This window comes from Ranitomeya variabilis, chromosome 1 (genome assembly GCF_051348905.1).
Source record: "Ranitomeya variabilis isolate aRanVar5 chromosome 1, aRanVar5.hap1, whole genome shotgun sequence".
NCBI lineage: Eukaryota > Metazoa > Chordata > Amphibia > Anura > Dendrobatidae > Ranitomeya > Ranitomeya variabilis.
The window spans coordinates 774,908,428-774,931,438 of NC_135232.1; positions in this window are offsets into that span (position 1 = coordinate 774,908,428).

A 23,011-nucleotide genomic window follows, 5' to 3' on the forward strand; every position below is an offset into this window, starting at 1 on the left:
GGACTAAATAAAGCTAGCAGAGGAAAATATTAGTCCTAGCTCACCTCTAGAGAAATACCCCGAAAGGAGACAGAGGCCCCCCACATGTATTGGCGGTGAGTTGAGATGAAATAACAAACGTAGTATGAAAATAGGTTTAGCAAATTTGAGGTCCACTTACTACATAGCAGAAGACAGAAAGGACACTTTCATGGTCAGCTGAAAACCCTATCAAAAACACCATCCAGAAATTACTTTAAAACTCTGGTATTAACTCATAACACCAGAGTGGCAATTCCTGTTCACAAGAGCTTTCCAGACACAGTAACGAAACTACAGCTGTGAACTGGAACAAAAATGCAAAAACAAACATGGACAAGAGTCCAACTTATCTAGTAGTTGTCTAGGAGCAGGAACAAGCACAGAGAGGCTTCTGATAACATTGTTGACCGGCAAGCAACTAACAGAGCAGCAAGGTTATATAGCGACTCCCACATCTTGATGGGAACAGGTGAACAGAGAAGATGAAGACACCAGTTCAATTCCACCAGTAGCCACCGGGGGAGCCCAGAATCCAAATTCACAACAGTACCCCCCCCTCAAGGAGGGGGCACCGAACCCTCACCAGAACCACCAGGGCGATCAGGATGGGCCCTATGAAAGGCACGAACCAGATCGGAGGCATGAACATCAGATGCATTCACCCAAGAATTATCCTCCTGGCCGTATCCCTTCCACTTGACCAGATACTGGAGTCTCCGTCTGGAAACACGAGAGTCTAAGATTTTCTCCACAACGTACTCCAACTCACCCTCAACCAACACCGGAGCAGGAGGCTCAACGGAAGGCACAACCGGTACCTCATACCTGCGCAATAATGACCGATGAAAAACGTTATGAATAGAAAAGGATGCAGGGAGGTCCAAACGGAAGGAAACAGGGTTAAGAATCTCCAATATCTTATACGGGCCGATAAACCGAGGCTTAAACTTAGGAGAAGAGACCCTCATAGGGACAAAACGAGAAGACAACCACACCAAATCCCCAACAGAAAGCCGAGGACCAACACGACGGTGGCGGTTGGCAAAAAGCTGAGTCTTCTCCTGGGACAACCTCAAGTTGTCCACCACCTGCCCCCAGATCCGATGCAATCTCTCCACCACAGCATCCACTCCAGGACAATCCGAAGATTCCACCTGACCAGAGGAAAATCGAGGATGAAACCCCGAATTACAGAAAAACGGGGACACCAAAGTGGCAGAGCTGGCCCGATTATTGAGAGCGAACTCCGCCAATGGCAAAAAAGCAACCCAATCATCCTGGTCAGCAGACACAAAACACCTCAGATATGTCTCCAGGGTCTGATTAATCCGCTCGGTCTGGCCATTCGTCTGAGGATGGAAAGCGGACGAAAAAGATAAATCTATGCCCATCCTAGCACAGAATGCCCGCCAAAATCTAGACACGAATTGGGTCCCTCTGTCAGAAACGATATTCTCAGGAATACCATGCAAACGAACAACATTTTGAAAAAACAGAGGAACCAACTCGGAAGAAGAAGGTAACTTGGGCAGAGGAACCAAATGGACCATCTTAGAAAAACGGTCACACACCACCCAGATGACAGACATCTTCTGAGAAACAGGCAGATCTGAAATAAAATCCATCGAGATGTGCGTCCAAGGCCTCTTAGGAATAGGCAAGGGCAACAATAATCCACTAGCCCGAGAACAACAAGGCTTGGCCCGGGCACAAACGTCACAAGACTGCACAAAGCCTCGCACATCTCGTGACAGGGAAGGCCACCAGAAGGACCTTGCCACCAAATCCCTGGTACCAAAAATGCCAGGATGACCTGCCAACGCAGAAGAATGAACCTCAGAGATGACTCTACTGGTCCAATCATCAGGAACAAACAGTTTATCAGGTGGGCAACGATCAGGTCTATCCGCCTGAAACTCCTGCAAGGCCCGCCGCAGGTCTGGAGAAACGGCTGACAATACCACTCCATCCTTAAGGATACCTGTGGGCTCAGAGTTACCAGGCGAGTCAGGCTCAAAACTCCTAGAAAGGGCATCCGCCTTAACATTCTTAGAACCCGGTAGGTATGACACCACAAAATTAAACCGAGAGAAAAATAATGACCAGCGCGCCTGTCTAGGATTCAGGCGCCTGGCGGTCTCAAGATAAATCAAATTTTTGTGGTCAGTCAATACCACCACCTGATGTCTGGCCCCCTCAAGCCAATGGCGCCACTCCTCAAAAGCCCACTTCATGGCCAAAAGCTCCCGATTCCCAACATCATAATTCCGCTCAGCGGGCGAAAATTTACGGGAAAAGAAGGCACAAGGCCTCATCACGGAGCAGTCAGAACTTTTCTGCGACAACACTGCCCCAGCTCCGATCTCAGAAGCGTCGACCTCAACCTGAAAAGGTAGAGCAACATCAGGCTGACGCAACACAGGGGCAGAGGAAAAACGGCGCTTAAGCTCCCGAAAGGCCTCCACAGCATCAGGGGACCAATCAGCAACATCAGCACCCTTCTTAGTCAAATCGGTCAATGGCTTAGCAATATCCGAAAAACCAGCAATAAATCGACGATAAAAGTTAGCAAAGCCCAAAAATTTCTGAAGACTCTTAAGAGAAGAGGGCTGCGTCCAATCACAAATAGCTTGAACCTTGACAGGATCCATTTCAATGGAAGAGGGGGAAAAAATATATCCCAAAAAGGAAATCCTCTGTACCCCAAAAACACACTTAGAACCCTTCACACACAAAGAATTAGACCGCAAAACCTGAAAAACCCTCCTGACTTGCTGGACATGAGAGTCCCAGTCATCCGAAAAAATCAGAATATCATCCAGATACACAATCATAAATTTATCCAAATAATCGCGAAAAATATCATGCATAAAGGACTGGAAAACTGACGGAGCATTAGAAAGACCAAAAGGCATCACTAAATACTCAAAGTGGCCCTCGGGCGTATTAAATGCGGTTTTCCACTCATCCCCCTGCCTGATTCGCACCAAATTATACGCCCCACGTAGGTCAATCTTAGAGAACCACTTGGCCCCCTTTATGCGAGCAAACAAATCAGTCAGCAACGGCAATGGGTATTGATATTTAACAGTGATTTTATTCAAAAGCCGATAATCAATACATGGTCTCAAAGAGCCGTCTTTTTTTGACACAAAGAAAAAACCGGCTCCTAAGGGAGATGACGATGGACGAATATGTCCCTTTTCCAAGGACTCCTTTATATATTCTCGCATAGCAGCATGTTCAGGCACAGACAGATTAAATAAACGACCCTTTGGGTATTTACTACCCGGGATTAAATCTATGGCACAATCGCACTCTCGGTGCGGAGGTAACGAACCAAGCTTGGATTCTTCAAAGACGTCACGATAGTCAGACAGGAACTCAGGAATTTCAGAGGGAATGGATGATGAAATGGAAACCACAGGTACATCCCCATGAGCCCCCTTACATCCCCAGCTCAACACAGACATAGCTCTCCAGTCGAGGACTGGGTTGTGAGATTGCAGCCAAGGCAATCCTAGCACCAAATCATCATGTAGATTATACAGCACCAGAAAGCGAATAATCTCCTGGTGATCCGGATTAATACGCATAGTTACTTGTGTCCAGTATTGTGGTTTATTATTAGCCAATGGGGTGGAGTCAATCCCCTTCAGAGGAATAGGAGTCTCCAAAGGCTCTAAATCATACCCACAGCGTTTGGCAAAGGACCAATCCATAAGACTCAAAGCGGCGCCAGAGTCGACATAGGCGTCCGTGGTAATAGATGACAAAGAGCAAATCAGGGTCACAGATAGAATAAATTTAGACGGTAAGGTGCAAATGGAAACAGATTTACCAAGCTTTTTAGTGCGCTTAGAGCATGCTGATATAACATGAGTAGAATCACCACAATAGAAACACAACCCATTTTTCCGTCTAAAATTCTGCCGCTCGCTTCGGGACAGAATTCTATCACACTGCATACTCTCTGGCGACTTCTCAGTGGACACCGCCAGATGGTGCACTGGTTTGCGCTCCCGCAAACGCCTATCGATCTGAATAGCCATTGTCATGGACTCATTCAGACCCGCAGGCACAGGGAACCCCACCATAACATCCTTAATGGCATCAGAGAGACCCTCTCTGAAAGTCGCCGCCAGGGCGCACTCATTCCACTGAGTAAGCACAGACCATTTACGGAATCTTTGGCAGTAAATTTCCGCTTCATCTTGCCCCTGAGATAGGGACATCAAAGTTTTTTCTGCCTGAAGCTCCAAATGAGGTTCGTCATAAAGCAACCCCAAGGCCAGAAAAAACGCATCCACATTGAGCAACGCAGGATCCCCTGGTGTCAATGAAAAAGCCCAGTCTTGAGGGTCGCCCCGGAGCAAGGAAATCACAATCCTGACCTGCTGTGCAGGGTCTCCGGCAGAGCGAGATTTCAGGGACAAAAATAATTTGCAATTATTTCGAAAATTCTGAAACCCGGATCTATTCCCCGAGAAAAATTCCGGCAAAGGAATTCTCGGCTCAGATACAGGTGCATGACAAACAAAATCTTGCAAATTTTGTACCTTCGTGGCGAGATTATTCAAACCTGCAGTTACACTCTGAAGATCCATTACAAACAGGTGGACACAGAGCCATTCAAGGGTTAAGAGGAGGTAAGAAGCAGCTAGACAGCAATTAAGGGCTAGGCAGCAAAACTCTGAGGGGAAAAAAAAAAAAAAAAAAATTTCCCTTCAACACTTCTTTTTCTCCTGCTTCAGCCCAAACAATTAACACTTTGTTGGCCGGTCAAACTGTCATGATCTCAATGGCAAGAGAACATAGCATAAGCATATATAGGAACTAGCTCTTGGAAGATGGGAACTGAGCTGACCATGAACTAAACCTAACGCACAACTAGCAGTGGCCGGGTAGCATGCCTACGTTGATTCTAGATGCCCAGCACCAGCCGGAGGACTAAATAAAGCTAGCAGAGGAAAATATTAGTCCTAGCTCACCTCTAGAGAAATACCCCGAAAGGAGACAGAGGCCCCCCACATGTATTGGCGGTGAGTTGAGATGAAATAACAAACGTAGTATGAAAATAGGTTTAGCAAATTTGAGGTCCACTTACTACATAGCAGAAGACAGAAAGGACACTTTCATGGTCAGCTGAAAACCCTATCAAAAACACCATCCAGAAATTACTTTAAAACTCTGGTATTAACTCATAACACCAGAGTGGCAATTCCTGTTCACAAGAGCTTTCCAGACACAGTAACGAAACTACAGCTGTGAACTGGAACAAAAATGCAAAAACAAACATGGACAAGAGTCCAACTTATCTAGTAGTTGTCTAGGAGCAGGAACAAGCACAGAGAGGCTTCTGATAACATTGTTGACCGGCAAGCAACTAACAGAGCAGCAAGGTTATATAGCGACTCCCATATCTTGATGGGAACAGGTGAACAGAGAAGATGAAGACACCAGTTCAATTCCACCAGTAGCCACCGGGGGAGCCCAGAATCCAAATTCACAACACATATTTATGTGGGATCATATGTATTTTGTACCCAAGATTCCTATACATTAAAAAGATCAGCTATTATGGTGAGATGGCTGAACCTATAAATCTCATTCAAAAACATATACAAGAGTCAAATGCAATGAACATTTTAATACAATAACCATAATTAATTAATGCCAGGGCCTATCCAGGGCAATGTGCCTACATGACGGGTTTCTCTCATTGAGATCAGTAACACAGGGAACGCAGAGGCTAATCCAATGCTGAGGCTCAGGAGAAGAGTAGAGAATAGTGTTGAGCGATACCGTCCGATACTTGAAAGTATCGGTATCGGAAAGTATCGGCCGATACCGGCAAAATATCGGATCCAATCCGATACCGATACCCGATACCAATACAAGTCAATGGGACTCATGTATCGGACGGTATTCCTGATGGTTCCCAGGGTCTGAAGGAGAGGAAACTCTCCTTCAGGCCCTGGGAACCATATAAATGTGTAAAAGAAAGAATTAAAATAAAAAATATCGCTATACTCACCTCTCCGACGCAGCCGGGACTTCAGCGAGGGAACCGGCAGCGTTGTTTGTTTAAAATTCGCGCTATTACTTGGTTACGTGAATTCCCGGCTTGTGATTGGTCAGGTCGGCCATGTTGCCGGGACGCGGACCAATCACAGCAAGCCGTGACGAAATTACGTCACGGCTTGCTGTGATTGGTCCGCGTCCCGGCAATATGGCCGCCCTGACCAATCAAAAGCCGTGACGTCACGGGAGGCTGGACACGCGCTCATTTTAAAATGGGCGCGTGTCCAGCCTCCCGTGACGTCACGGCTTGTGATTGGTTGCGCCGCGGTCAACCAATCACAAGCCGGGAGGCTGGACGCGCTCATTTTAAAATGGGCGCGTGTCCAGCCTCCCGTGACGTCACGGCTTGTGATTGGTCAGGGCGGCCATATTGCCGGGACGCGGACCAATCACAGCAAGCCGTGACGTAATTTCGTCACGGCTTGCTGTGATTGGTCCGCGTCCCGGCAACGTGGCCGACCTGACCAATCACAAGCCGGGAATTCACGTAACCAAGTAATAGCGCGAATTTTAAACAAACAACGCTGCCGGTTCCCTCGCTGAAGTCCCGGCTGCGTCGGAGAGGTGAGTATAGCGATATTTTTTATTTTAATTCTCTCTTTTACACATTTTAACATTAATGTTGTTGCGATACCCGATACCCGATACCACAAAAGTATCGGAATCCCGGTATCGGAATTCCGATACAGCAAGTATCGGCCGATACCCGATACTTGCAGCATCGGAATGCTCAACACTAGTAGAGAATCATAAAAAGCAGCCAAACTGCAGCTGCTCATTAAGGCTGTTCGGGTTTATACTTCTCATTTGGTAGATCCACCTAGACTCCTTCTGTAGTATAAAACGGTCCCAATTCCTACCCCTATTGGATGGTGTGACTACTTCCAAAGCCATAAAGTGAAAACATTTCAAATCCCCACCATGTACATCTCTAACGAGCTTTGAAATTGGGTTATCAAGGGTATTAATGATATCCTCCACGTGTTCAGCCACTCTCGTCTGTAGCTCACGTTTCGTCTTCCCTATGTAGTCCATGGGGCAGGTGCACTGAAATAAATACACTAACCCCACAGACCTACAATTTGAGAAATGTCTGCTTTGGTAAATTCTAACAGTACTAGTGCTGGAAAAAGTATTTGCTCTCAAAATGTTTTTACAAAGTTTGCACCTTCCACACTTGAAGTTGCCTTTTTCCCTATTTTCCAGCCACATTGGTGTTCTTACAATGGGGCAATATGCATTATGTACTAATTGATCATGTATGGATCTCTCCTTACAATAGGTAACAGATGGAAATTCAGAAATAAGGTCACCTACATCTGGGTCTGTTAGTAACCTGGCCATTTTTTTAAAATCTGACCAAGTCAATTTATGTAGTAACAACTCTGCAATGCTTCAATATATCCCATTGAATTTTAAGACTGTTTTCTCATGACTAGTGTTGAGCGATACCATCCGATACTTGAAAGTATCGGTATCGGAAAGTATCGGCCGATACCGGCAAAGTATCGGATCTAATCCGATACCGATACCCGATACCAATACAAGTCAATGGGACTCAAGTATCGGACGGTATCCCTGATGGTTCCCAGGGTCTGAAGGAGAGGAAACTCTCCTTCAGGCCCTGGGATCCATATTAATGTGTAAAATAAAGAATTAAAATAAAAAATATTGATATACTCACCCTCGGACGCAGCCTGCACCTTACCGAGGGACCAATCAGAAGCCGTGATGTCACGGAAGGCAGTAAGCGCGCGCATTTTAAGCAAAGAAGGCTGCCGGTCCCCTCAGTAAAGTGCAGGCTGCGTCAGAGAGGTGAGTATATCAATATTTTTTATTTTAATTCTTTATTTTACACATTATATCGATCCCGATACCGATTCCCGATACAACAAAAGTATCGGATCTCGGTATCGGAATTCCGATACCGCAAATATCGGCTGATACCCGATACTTGCGGTATTGGAATGCTCAACACTACTCATGACTCATCTGACAAAAAAAATTTAAATTAGCAATTTTAAAACTTTGAATGATTATCCTTTAATCTAGATAGTGATACCACACAAAAACATTAATAAATAACATTTCCCACATGTCTGTTTTAAATCAGCACTATTTGTAAAATGTTATTTTATTTTGTTAGCATTTTAAAAGGTTTAAAAATGTAGCAGTAATTTTTCATTTTTTCAAGGAAATTTGCAAAACAGATTTCGTTAGGGACCTGTTCAGGTTTGAAGTGACTTTGTGGGTCCTATATATTGCAAACCTCCAAAAATGATTCCATTTCATAAACAGCACTCCTCAACATATTAAAAATTGCTTTCAGGTAGTTTATTAACCCATGAAGTGCTTTTCAAGAATAAAGGCAAAGTGGCATGACAGGAATGAAAAAGTTTATTTTTCCCACATAAATTTTGACAAGTTTTGAACAGGCTGCTATAGCTGGAAGACTTTGAGGCCTTTATTTGGCAATGAATTGCCATGGCAAACCTCAGGACCACAAGATCAGGATCTCAGGGTGCCAATCTAGATGCCATATTCACTATTTACAGTAGCATTTAAAGGGTTAAACGACCATAGTCGGTGCCAACACGGATCGTGGCTGATGCAGCAAGTTTTCAGCTATAGTGCACAGCTGATAGCTACCGGATTGTCACCCATAGGGGGTCTCTTTTATGGCAGGTCATTAAAATTACTTATTGGTGGTCACTAAGGTGTTAATATACTCCAATATTTTTGTATAATCTGTCTCACTTCCTCATATCTATTGTCAAAGGCAACTATAATTCTAACTTGAGATTCTGGGTCATCCTGTTCGCTTTTTCTCAACAGTGATGTCCTATCCCTCACACTAGCTCCTTTAAATGCATCATTTAATATATCCAATGGGTAACCTCTGTCAACAAATCTAGCTCTCAGATCTCAGTCCTGAAGGTGGAACTTCAAGATTAACAAACAATTTTGTCTCACTTGGAGGTATTGGCCCTTTGATATCCCCCTTCTCAAGCTGGAGGAATGGTGGCTATCCCATTGTAGGATATTGTTCGTAGCAGTGGATGTTCGGAATGTTTCTGTGGTGATACGTCCAGTATCATCCCTACCAATCCTCAGGTTCAGGAAGCTAATGGACCCATAGTTAATTTCTTAGCTCAATTTCAGGCCCAGGGAGTTCATATTTAACTCCCCAACAAATCTAGAAAAGGAGTTGGGATTACTGGACCACAATATCAAGAACATTGTCCAATTATCTACCTAAGAAGACTATTTTAGGATTTAGTACATCAGTAGCACATTAAGGTGATCCCCCCCCCCCCTTTATAGGGTTTATAATTGCTTCACTCATTTTGTTGAAAACCTTTAATTGTCCTGGGTTTAACATTTCACATTTCTCCTCAAATAAAGCCTTTTCCACAACAGGGTCGCCAGAACGGATTGCCTCACCGCACTTGACAAAAGGAAGTTGTCGGCCAAAATCTTTTAATGGCTTTCCATGTGTCTGTAACCCAGACTCAATTTAATGTAATGTCATATAGGGGGTCTTTTCTACAAGAGGGAAATGCTTGTTATAGTTTTCCATGAGATGTTCATTGTACCTTTGAAACATTGCTCCTTCATTAAACGGCTCACACATGATGCAAATAAATGCAAACAATTGCCTAATTTGTATTGGCATTTCATAAGTGGCAGCTTCTGTTAGGCAAGCATTCCATTCAGAGTCATCATCAGTTAACCCTATTGCAATGCATGCTTCTTGGAAAGTAGCAAAATGTTTTTCTTTAGCTGTTCTGAGATCCTCAAAAGATGTTGCTCCTCTAACATTGATAAGGAGAACTTGGAGAAAGTATTTTTCTCTATCCATTGGACTAAAGGTAAACATTATGCCAATTGTGGTTTCATGACCTTTGCTACATGGTTTCCATGTAACATTTATCAAGACGGGAGTTATAAGTTGCACTCACTGATGCTATCACCTGGGAAGACAGGACCCGGAGTGAGCCACAGACTCCCAGCAATGCGGAGCAAGGGAGACTGGGGAGAGATTGCTTCAGGCCAGACAGGACCTGAATCACCTGACTGCTGGGAGGCATGGCCTAAGCTCCAGGGAGCTAGAAGCTGAAGGAAAACTCCTAGAAAGGTAACTAAAGAAAAGAGCTACCAAGGGGCATAGACAGAGACATAAACAGATCAGGCCAGGGTAAGAGCATGGGATAGCATAACGGTACCAAGGGACTAGACAGAAAGGATAGTAGGGGCCAAGCAGAGGTCAATACCAAACGGACAGAGAAAGTACAGAGATGGAATCCAGCAAACAGTATCCAGAGAACAGACCAAGTCAAAAAGCCAAGGGATCATGCAAATCAGCACACAGCACAAAATTCACTCGGGGGTCAATACACTTAGCCAATGGACGGAAGTATCACTGACAAAGGAAACTCCCAGATGGAGGCTATAAAATTCCACCCAGGATCAATGTGAGGCTACAGGAATTAACCCTAGAAGAACTGACCCAGACAGCCATCACAGTACCCCCCTCTCAGCGGGGGGCCACTGGACCCCCAGGCTTACCAGGATACCTAGAATGAAATGCACAAACCAAGCGATCTGCGTGTACTAAAAGGGCTGTAACCCAGGACCTGTCCTCCAGCCCATACTCTTTCCAATGAACCAGATACTGTACCGACCACTGCACCAACCTGGAATCCCTGATGTGATCAATCTCATATTTCATGTGTCCCTCAACCAAAACAGGAGGACTCCCCCATGAACTGCCACAAAAGGTTTCAGTAGGGATTTATGGAAGATGTTAGGGATTTTGAATGCGACTGGTAGACACAACCTGTATGCTACTGGATTGCTCTTTTCCACAATCTTGTATGGGCCAATGAACTTGGGGCCCAACTTGGCTAATGGAACCTTCAACTTAATGTTTTGCGTGGAGAGCCAAACTTTGTCCCCAACCCGAAACACAGGACATGGGGTTCTTTTTCTGTCAGCAAAAAATGTATATCTCCCTTGAGACCTTGAGATGCAGCGCCCCAGAGTCCTGGTCGTTGCAGTAATGTCATTCTTCCACCAGGGGGAGTGATATTACATCTGATGGCAATAAAGGAGATCTCCTGTTCAGGTATCACAGCACACCACACACTTCACACTCCAGTCCACCAGGGGGAGCAAAGGTTCTATCTACTAGGCCACTCCTCACAGTTAGGAAAAACTGGTGGGTTGGTTAGGAAGTTAGGGAGTTCCTGGCTGGAGAGTGAGCGAGAAAGGTCTCCAGGCCGAGCTGTCTGGAGTGATCTCCAGCAGATCCAGACTTCGGTCTGAAGAGGACGAGGGTACACGGAGCTGCGCCTGCACCCCATTGCGGCAGCATCCTAGGAGAGAGACATTGAAAGGAAGCGTGTTCTAGTGAGTGAGAAACAAAGGCATAGCAACAAGTGGTTACCAGAGAGGATAGTAGACGTGAGGAGCTGCATCCTTCTGGTGCATGTTTCGGTAGCCAGAATACCGAGGGAGTAAAGTGCTCTACGCCATTGCTTCAGAGACTGGCAGGACAGTCAATTCCAAGTTGGCTGCCTGACCTAAAATACCTAAGAAGACACGGTGGCAACTTGTGGGGGTCAGGGCATCATTAGGGTCCTTATAAACAAGCCTCAGGCCAACCCAGTCATACGGGTTTTGTTCTATCCGACCACGGGGAACAGAGAGAAAAGTAACAACAGTGAGGACTTCATTAGAGCTTAAAGCAAGTGAGGACCTACTGAGTTACTGTGCGCATAGGAAGGCTATTGCATTCCACCTGAATAAGGAGACTCTGGATTTGCCTTCAGACCGGCTGGACTCTGCCTACCCTGTGATCTGGTGCCCTGGACTGTGGACACTGAAGCCTACAGTAAAAGGTAAAGAGACTGCAACCTTGTGTCCTCATTCTTTACTGTGCCTCACACCATCCAATATCTACACTTCTGGGAAGCCCTGGGGATACACTTCACCTGTGGGAAGGTATACCATCTAGCTGCCATTCCATCACCCCAGCGGACCCCTAAACAGCGTCGGTCACCCTGACCGAATACCACAGGTGGCGTCACAAACAATCTAACTTTGCCTTTAATTGGACGCCCCTCATAGGGCATGGGCCGGGTCGGGCCACCGTGACATACCCAGAACCGAGAAGGACCCGGTACCGAGTACCCCATTGCCCTATACACGTGGGGGCGATCCATCTTGGCGTCACGAACAGGATGTACTTAAGCCTGAAGAATCAGGTCATGTGTGCCTAAGAACTGTATTTGAACTGTGTTTCCTTGCTGAACTGTGTATCGCCATTACCGCAAAAATTCCCTCCAAAATTGCCGCCATTATAGCGCCAAGAGGAGTGCAGGAGAAGAAGAAGGGCGTGCCATGGGAGGAGACTATCAAAGCGGTGCCAAGAGTGACTACCGCCCCCTCCGACTACTGTTGCAAGAGGACGACGTGCCCAGAAGTAGAGGAGATCAGCCCCCTGATTTGCAACGGCGGGAACCGGGTGGAGAAGGAGCTCCACCCCCAGAAAATGGAGGAGCAGCGTGCATGTGCTACCGCAGGTCGAGAAGCAGAGATGGCGACCAGCGCGTACCGGAACGACGACGAAGTGACCCAGGACCATCTCAGCCCGCCGGAGGTGAACTAGAGCTTGCCGCTACTGGAGGATCTGGATTCCCGGGACCCGCCGGTGGAGGGGGCGAGCCATCAGCTCCTGGACGAGGAGCCGACCACAGTGAGGAAATGGAAGTCGGAGCTGTGCAAGAAGGTCGCATCGGAAGAACCGTGGCCCGAGCTGCCGCCGACTCCAGTGTCCTCATCAGCGGAGCGGATCGTCATCGGTGGAACCACATCAGATGCAGGTACAGAAACCGCCCCTGCCCCACTGACCGATCTGGCTCCAGTGACCGTCCCTCGCCCAGCCTGTGACCGACCACCGGCCGCTGCGCCAGCCCCAGCGGTTCGCCACGCCACTAATGGAGCACCACCCCTATACCTAGCGACCGAGGGCACACCAGTGGATGTGAGCCAGGAGGGAGTGATCTTTCGCTGGGACGACTCGAGAAGTGGGGTGTGCGGGTCCTACATTGCCGTACTCACCTGGGAGGAATATAAACAGTGCCTAGTGTTGCAATGGAAGGAGAAAAATAGACAGAAAGCCCAGTGTGATGCTTCGACTTCTGAAGCCCAGCAAGACGACAGACTCCCAGTGAGATATGGGATAGTGGTGACTTTTCATCTCCAAAGAGGGAGAGGGTTCATTCAGGAACCCGGGGTGATACCAAAGGTTCGGGTCGACAGGACTGAAGTGGAGTCCCATCTTGGAAGGGGGCATCCAGGCCGCAGCTTATACCCCGGAGACTCGGTGACTTACATCCGCCACTGGGGGGACAATGGATGGTATGCCCGAAATATAAAGAGGTGCGCACCACTAACAGCGCCACCTAGTGTCAAGAAAACACCCCCAGCCACTACAACAGTTGAATCCCCAATAGTCCCTCAGGCTAACACCACCACTACTGTATGCGTGACTACCACCGTTGGACCCATGACCAGGACCAACACTACCGTTACTCAGGCTACCCAAACTCTAATAGCAGCTAATGACTTGATGATATATGAACAACAAACTCATGACGTTTACTTGGGACCAGAAGAAGATCCAGATACTCACCTTCCTAAGCCAGGAAGCGTGCGATACCGGCTGGTGCCTTGGAGAATACTACTACCCAAAGAACATTAATAAACCTCGGAAAACCGAAAAATGTACATAGTTCTTTTAAAACCGTTCTTTCTTTGCTGCTCAAACCCATTTAGGGTTAACTCTTAAAGTGATCCCTTTGTTTACACGGGATCTCTATTGTTTCAAGTTTGCACAAGTTTTCTATTTTTCAAAAGAACTGTGGAATCAAGGATGGTGAATGATTCACAAACTGTCCCTGTATATAGTTTGCACCTTCTTAAAGGTGCTCTCTACTGGTTTTACAAAGAAGAGCTTTTTGAAGAGACTGTTCCTGATGACAGCGTGAAAGTTCTTGCTGCTTTTACAAGTTGATAATTGACTTGCAAATTGATTGTTTGCACTACCTCAGAAGAGACTTGGTTTCCTCTTAAAGGGAATGTTAGTTGTTGCACTTCGCCTAAAAGTGTTAATGTTGCCTTAGGTAGTTAGATAGCAATAATGTTTTTACATAGTGATAGTATGTAGCTAAGAATAGAAAATGTTTGATAATGTCAAGAATAGGAAATGTTAGTGATGTACTTTGAATAAAATTGAAGTTAAAGTAATTGCTAGGTTTTATAGAAATAGACTGAAGGAAAAATGCAGTAGGCCCGTGAGGGGTAGACAGATAGTCCTGCATATGTAGAAGAAGTGAGAATAGCATATTGGTTTGCACTTTGAAGTTTGATAGTACACCCTTAGAGGGTATTTAAAGGAAGATACTGTTTTGTAATTGCACTTAGTAGATAGCATACCCATATGGGTAATGGTCATTCATAGTTAGTTAGTAAATAATTGTTATTTAAAGTCACGCGCGCACAATGTAAATATGTTATTAATTGTTTGCAACGTTCAAGTGTCCTTACCTCCCATAAAGGGAAGCACTGTTAAATTAATTTGTTTTATAGCATTCCAAAAATATTGTATGTCTTTTTGCTAATGTATTGATGTTTTCTTTTCCCAGCCCGGGAGTGCCGGATTTAATGGAGGGGGAGTGCAGCGCCCCAGTGTCCTGGTCGTTGCAGTAATGTCATTCTTCCACCAGGGGGAGTGAAATTACGTTTGATGGCAATAAAGGAGATCTCCTGTTCAGGTATCACAGCACACCACACACTTCACACTCCAGTCCACCAGGGGGAGCAAAGGTTCTATCTACTAGGCCACTCCTCACAGTTAGGAAAAACTGGTGGGTTGGTTAGGAAGTTAGGGAGTTCCTGGCTGGAGAGCGAGCGAGAAAGGTCTCCAGGCCGAGCTGTCTGGAGTGATCTCCAGCAGATCCAGACTTCAGTCTGAGGAGCACGAGGGTACACGGAGCTGCACCTGAACCCCATGCGGCAGCATCCTAGGAGAGAGACATTGAAAGGAAGCATGTTCTAGTGAGTGAGAAACGAAGGCATAGCAACAAGTGGATACCAGAGAGGATAGTAGACGTGAGGAGCTGAATCCTTCTGGTGTGCGTTCCAGTAGCCAGAATACCGAGGGAGTAAAGTGCTCTACGCCATTGCTTCAGAGACTGGCAGGAAAGTCAATTCCAAGTTGGCTGCCCGACCTAAAATACCTAAGAAGACATGGTGGCAACTAGGGTTGAGCGACTTTCATTTTTTAAAGATCGAGTCGGGTTTTGTGAAACCCGACTTTGTCCAGAGTCGAGTCGAGTGCAGTCGGCCGATTATCGCTAAAAGTCGGGGATCGACCGAAACACGAAACCCAATGCAAGTCAATGGGGAAGCATAGTCGGCAGTGAGTGGAGGCCAGGAAAACACCTACAGTGCCCATTTTAATGCCAAAAACATCCATTCTTGTTTCTGAAGCTTGTCAATCTTAATTAACTTTATAATAATAGTTGTTCAATGGAACTTGGGCGTCATTTGGCAAATTTGTGGGGGGTAGGGCTGGTTCAAGGTTTTAGTGGGCCCAGGAATCGTGGACTACATCACGGCGGTGGAGCAGGGAGAGGTAAGTATTTCAACGTTGCAAGTGCTGTGATCCTGAGCAAGCAGGGGGGCACACTTGTTCGCATTGGCACTGGCACAGGGCCCCTCAAAGTACAGCGGTGTGTTTGCATGGCGGGGGCGCCTCCCACCAGCAGCGACACTTTTGCGTACTCTGAGGGGCCCTGTGCCAGTGACGTCGCCAACGAGTATGCCCCCCCCACCTGATGAAGGAACCTGCACTTTCATCTGCACCTTCCTCTTTGTCCCTGTGTAAGGTGGAATAACATGCGGGAAGGGGAACCTTACTTTCAGCAGGGTCAGATTCTGGCTGTGTAGAGTGCTAGGGGAATGTAGTGGTCTAGGTCAATGTACCAGCAGACTCATCTAGCAGTGGCTGGGCAATGGGCAGGATGAGGAGGAAACAGATATAGGGCCAAAGAATAAAGTAGGCTACATGCAGTTCAAAATTGGTAACAGGACTAAACAGGCGGCATTGCTTTGTTCAGTGGAGTAGCAAACCCAGGAGCAGCAGACACTGTTTTAAGGGCCCAAACACACTAATAGGCCAAATGCAGTTTAATATCTGATACTTTAGGCCAAAAGCCTAAGACTGAAGCTCAGCTTTATTCAGTTGAGGGCAAACACCAGGGAGGGGCAGACACCGTTAGTAGGCCCTAACCACCAATTTTTAAAAACACAGCACTTAATGAGAGCCAGAAGGTTGAAGCTCAGCTTTATTCAGTTGAGGACAAACACCAGGCAGGGGCAGACACCGTTAGTAGGCCGTAACCAAAGTTGAAGGCCAAATGCAGTTTAATATCTGATACTATAGGCCGAAAGCCAGAAGGTGGAAGCTCAGCTTTATTCAGTTGAGGGCAAACACCAGGGAGGGGCAGACACCGTTAGTAGGCCCTAACCACCAATTTTTAAAAACACAGCACTTAATGAGAGCCAGAAGGTTGAAGCTCAGCTTTATTCAGTTGAGGACAAACACCAGGCAGGGGCAGACACCGTTAGTAGGCCCTAACCACCAATTTTTAAAAACACAACACTTAATGAGAGCCAGAAGGTTGAAGCTCAGCTTTATTCAGTTGAGGACAAACACCAGGCAGGGGCAGACACCGTTAGTAGGCCATAACCAAAGTTGAAGGCCAAATGCAGTTTAATATCTGATACTATAGGCCGAAAGCCAGAAGGTGGAAGCTCAGCTTTATTCAGTTGAGGACAAACACCAGGCAGGGGCAGACACCGTTAGTAGGCCATAACCAAAGTTGAAGGCCAAATGCAGTTTAATATCTGATACTATAGGCCGAAAGCCAGAAGGTGGAAGCTCAGCTTTATTCAGTTGAGGACAAACACCAGGCAGGAGAAGACACCGTTAGTAGGCCCTAACCACCAATTTTTAAAAACACAGCACTTAATGAGAGCCAGAAGGTTGAAGCTCAGCTTTATTCAGTTGAGGACAAACACCAGGGAGGGGCAGACACCATTAGTAGGCCGTAACCAAAGTTGAAGGCCAAATGCAGTTTAATATCTGATACTATAGGCCGAAAGCCAGAAGGTGGAAGCTCAGCTTTATTCAGTTGAGGGCAAACACCAGGGAGGGGCAGACACCGTTAGTAGGCCCTAACCACCAATTTTTAAAAACACAGCACTCAATGAGAGCCAGAAGGTTGAAGCTCAGCTTTATTCAGTTGAGGACAAACACCAGGGAGGGGCAGACACCATTAGTAGGCCGTAACCAAAGTTGAAGGCCAAATGCAGTTTAATATCTGATACTATAGGCCGAAAGCCAGAAGGTGGAAGCTCAGCTTTATTCAGTTGAGGGCAAACACCAGGGAGGGGCAGACACCGTTAGTAGGCCCTAACCACCAATTTTTAAAAACACAGCACTCAATGAGAGCCAGAAGGTTGAAGCTCAGCTTTATTCAGTTGAGGACAAACACCAGGCAGGGGCAGACACTGTTAGTAGGCCCTAACCACCAATGTTTAAAAACACAGCACTTAATGAGAGCCAGAAGGTTGAAGCTCAGCTTTATTCAGTTGAGCACAAACACCAGGGAGGGGCAGACACCGTTAGTAGGCCGTAACCAAAGTTGAAGGCCAAATGCAGTTTAATATCTGATACTATAGGCCGAAAGCCAGAAGGTGGAAGCTCAGCTTTATTCAGTTGAGGGCAAACACCAGGGAGGGGCAGACTCCGTTAGTAGGCCCTAACCACCAATTTTTAAAAACACAGCACTTAATGAGAGCCAGAAGGTTGAAGCTCAGCTTTATTCAGTTGAGGACAAACACCAGGCAGGGGCAGACACTGTTAGTAGGCCCTAACCACCAATTTTTAAAAACACAGCACTTAATGAGAGCCAGAAGGTTGAAGCTCAGCTTTATTCAGTTGAGGACAAACACCAGGGAGGGGCAGACACCGTTAGTAGGCCGTAACCAAAGTTGAAGGCCAAATGCAGTTTAATATCTAATACTATAGGCCGAAAGCCAGAAGGTGGAAGCTCAGCTTTATTCAGTTGAGGGCAAACACCAGGGAGGGGCAGACACCGTTAGTAGGCCCTAACCACCAATTTTTAAAAACACAGCACTTAATGAGAGCCAGAAGGTTGAAGCTCAGCTTTATTCAGTTGAGGACAAACACCAGGCAGGGGCAGACACCGTTAGTAGGCCCTAACCACCAATTTTTAAAAACACAGCACTTAATGAGAGCCAGAAGGTTGAAGCTCAGCTTTATTCAGTTGAGGACAAACACCAGGGAGGGGCAGACACCATTAGTAGGCCGTAACCAAAGTTGAAGGCCAAATGCAGTTTAATATCTGATACTATAGGCTGAAAGCCAGAAGGTGGAAGCTCAGCTTTATTCAGTTGAGGGCAAACACCAGGGAGCGGCAGACACCGTTAGTAGGCCCTAACCACCAATTTTTAAAAACACAGCACTCAATGAGAGCCAGAAGGTTGAAGCTCAGCTTTATTCAGTTGAGGACAAACACCAGGCAGGGGCAGACACTGTTAGTAGGCCCTAACCACCAATTTTTAAAAACACAGCACTTAATGAGAGCCAGAAGGTTGAAGCTCAGCTTTATTCAGTTGAGGACAAACACCAGGGAGGGGCAGACACCGTTAGTAGGCCGTAACCAAAGTTGAAGGCCAAATGCAGTTTAATATCTGATACTATAGGCCGAAAGCCAGAAGGTGGAAGCTCAGCTTTATTCAGTTGAGGGCAAACACCAGGGAGGGGCAGACACCGTTAGTAGGCCCTAACCACCAATTTTTAAAAACACAGCACTCAATGAGAGCCAGAAGGTTGAAGCTCAGCTTTATTCAGTTGAGGACAAACACCAGGGAGGGGCAGACACCGTTAGTAGGCCGTAACCAAAGTTGAAGGCCAAATGCAGTTTAATTTTTGATACTATAGGCCGAAAGCCAGAAGGTGGAAGCTCCGATTTAGACAGTGGAGGACAATTTGAATTAGGGACTGCAGACAGACTTAGTAGGCTGTCCCCTGTGGACCATGCATCCACCACATTAACCCATTGCGCCTTAATGGACACGTAATCTTCCGTGGCCATGCCTACAGGTCCATGCGTCTGTTGTCAGGTGCACCTTTGTACTCACAGATTGCCAGAGTGCATGGACAATGCGGTCTTTAACATGCTGGTGGAGGGTTGGTATGGCTTTTCTCGCAAAAGAAGTGTCGACTGGTTAGCTTGTAGCGTGGTACAGCGTAGTCCATCATGGCCTTATTAATAGTAAATAAAATATATAACTAGGCTCTATGAACTTTTAAATAGGTTCCAGGGGTACACGGGCAGCATTGGTGTGGTCAGTGGAGGAGTATTGCAAGTAGCGGCCGCAGACAGGCTAACAAAGGCCTAAAATAACAAACAATAGGCAGGCATGGCAGTTTTAAATCGGTTACATGGATACACAGGCAGGCACTCCAGGCAGCATTGTGGTCAGTGGAGGAGTATTGCAAATAGGGGCCGCAGACAGGCTATCAAAGGCCTAAAATAACAAACAATAGGCAGGCATGGCAGTTTAAAATCGGTTACATGGATACACAGGCAGGCAGCATTGTGGTCAGTGGAGGAGTATTGCAAGTAGGGGCTGCAGACAGGCTATCAAAGGCCTAAAATAACAAACAATAGGCAGGCATGGCAGTTTAAAATCGGTTACATGGATACACAGGCAGGCACTCCAGGCAGCATTGTGGTCAGTGGAGGAGTATTGCAAGTAGGGGCCGCAGACAGCCTATCAAAGGCCTAAAATAACAAACAATAGGCAGGCATGGCAGTTTAAAATCGGTTACATGGATACACAGGCAGGCAGCATTGTGGTCAGTGGAGGAGTATTGCAAGTAGGGGCTGCAGACAGGCTATCAAAGGCCTAAAATAACAAACAATAGGCAGGCATGGCAGTTTAAAATCGGTTACATGGATACACAGGCAGGCACTCCAGGCAGCATTGTGGTCAGTGGAGGAGTATTGCAAGTAGGGGCCGCAGACAGGCTATCAAAGGCCTAAAATAACAAACAATAGGCAGGCATGGCAGTTTAAAATCGGTTACATGGATACACAGGCAGGCACTCCAGGCAGCATTGTGGTCAGTGGAGGAGTATTGCAAGTAGGGGCCGCAGACAGGCTATCAAAGGCCTAAAATAACAAACAATAGGCAGGCATGGCAGTTTAAAATCGGTTACATGGATACACAGGCAGGCACTCCAGGCAGCATTGTGGTCAGTGGAGGAGTATTGCAAGTAGGGGCCGCAGACAGGCTATCAAAGGCCTAAAATAACAAACAATAGGCAGGTATGGCAGTTTAAAATCGGTTACATGGATACACAGGCAGGCACTCCAGGCAGCATTGTGGTCAGTGGAGGAGTATTGCAAGTAGGGGCCGCAGACAGGCTATCAAAGGCCTAAAATAACAAACAATAGGCAGGCATGGCAGTTTTAAATCGGTTACATGGATACACAGGCAGGCACTCCAGGCAGCATTGTGGTCAGTGGAGGAGTATTGCAAGTAGGGGCCGCAGACAGGCTATCAAAGGCCTAAAATAACAAACAATAGACAGACATGGCAGTTTTAAATCGGTTACATGGATACACAGGCAGGCAGCATTGTGGTCAGTGGAGGAGTATTGCAAGTAGGGGCCGCAGACAGGCTATCAAAGGCCTAAAATAACAAACAATAGGCAGGCATGGCAGTTTAAAATCGGTTACATGGATACACAGGCAGGCACTCCAGGCAGCATTGTGGTCAGTGGAGGAGTATTGCAAGTAGGGGCCGCAGACAGGCTATCAAAGGCCTAAAATAACAAACAATAGGCAGGCATGGCAGTTTTAAATCGGTTACATGGATACACAGGCAGGCACTCCAGGCAGCATTGTGGTCAGTGGAGGAGTATTGCAAGTAGGGGCCGCAGACAGGCTATCAAATGCCTAAAATAACAAACAATAGGCAGGCATGGCAGTTTTAAATCGGTTACATGGATACACAGGCAGGCAGCATTGTGGTCAGTGGAGGAGTATTGCAGGTAGGGGCCGCAGACAGGCTATCAAAGGCCTAAAATAACAAACAATAGGCAGGCATGGCAGTTTTAAATCGGTTACATGGATACACAGGCAGGCAGCATTGTGGTCAGTGGAGGAGTATTGCAAGTAGGGGCCGCAGACAGGCTATCAAAGGCCTAAAATAACAAACAATAGGCAGGCATGGCAGTTTAAAATCGGTTACATGGATACACAGGCAGGCACTCCAGGCAGCATTGTGGTCAGTGGAGGAGTATTGCAAGTAGGGGCCGCAGACAGGCTATCAAAGGCCTAAAATAACAAACAATAGGCAGGCATGGCAGTTTAAAATCGGTTACATGGATACACAGGCAGGCACTCCAGGCAGCATTGTGGTCAGTGGAGGAGTATTGCAAGTAGGGGCCGCAGACAGGCTATCAAAGGCCTAAAATAACAAACAATAGGCAGGCATGGCAGTTTTAAATCGGTTACATGGATACACAGGCAGGCACTCCAGGCAGCATTGTGGTCAGTGGAGGAGTATTGCAAGTAGGGGCCGCAGACAGGCTATCAAAGGCCTAAAATAACAAACAATAGGCAGACATGGCAGTTTTAAATCGGTTACATGGATACACAGGCAGGCAGCATTGTGGTCAGTGGAGGAGTATTCCAAGTAGGGGCCGCAGACAGGCTATCAAAGGCCTAAAATAACAAACAATAGGCAGGCATGGCAGTTTAAAATCGGTTACATGGATACACAGGCAGGCACTCCAGGCAGCATTGTGGTCAGTGGAGGAGTATTGCAAGTAGGGGCCGCAGACAGGCTATCAAAGGCCTAAAATAACAAACAATAGGCAGGCATGGCAGTTTTAAATCGGTTACATGGATACACAGGCAGGCACTCCAGGCAGCATTGTGGTCAGTGGAGGAGTATTGCAAGTAGGGGCCGCAGACAGGCTATCAAAGGCCTAAAATAACAAACAATAGGCAGGCATGGCAGTTTAAAATCGGTTACATGGATACACAGGCAGGCACTCCAGGCAGCATTGTGGTCAGTGGAGGAGTATTGCAAGTAGGGGCCGCAGACAGGCTATCAAAGGCCTAAAATAACAAACAATAGGCAGGCATGGCAGTTTTAAATCGGTTACATGGATAGACAGGCAGGCACTCCAGGCAGCATTGTGGTCAGTGGAGGAGTATTGCAAGTAGGGGCCGCAGACAGGCTATCAAAGGCCTAAAATAACAAACAATAGGCAGGCATGGCAGTTTAAAATCGGTTACATGGATACACAGGCTTTCACTCCAGGCAGCATTGTGGTCAGTGGAGGAGTATTCCAAGTAGGGGCCGCAGACAGGCTATCAAAGGCCTAAAATAACAAACAATAGGCAGGCATGGCAGTTTAAAATCGGTTACATGGATACACAGGCAGGCACTCCAGGCAGCATTGTGGTCAGTGGAGGAGTATTGCAAGTAGGGGCCGCAGACAGGCTATCAAAGGCCTAAAATAACAAACAATAGGCAGGCATGGCAGTTTTAAATCGGTTACATGGATACACAGGCAGGCACTCCAGGCAGCATTGTGGTCAGTGGAGGAGTATTGCAAGTAGGGGCCGCAGACAGGCTATCAAATGCCTAAAATAACAAACAATAGGCAGGCATGGCAGTTTTAAATCGGTTACATGGATACACAGGCAGGCAGCATTGTGGTCAG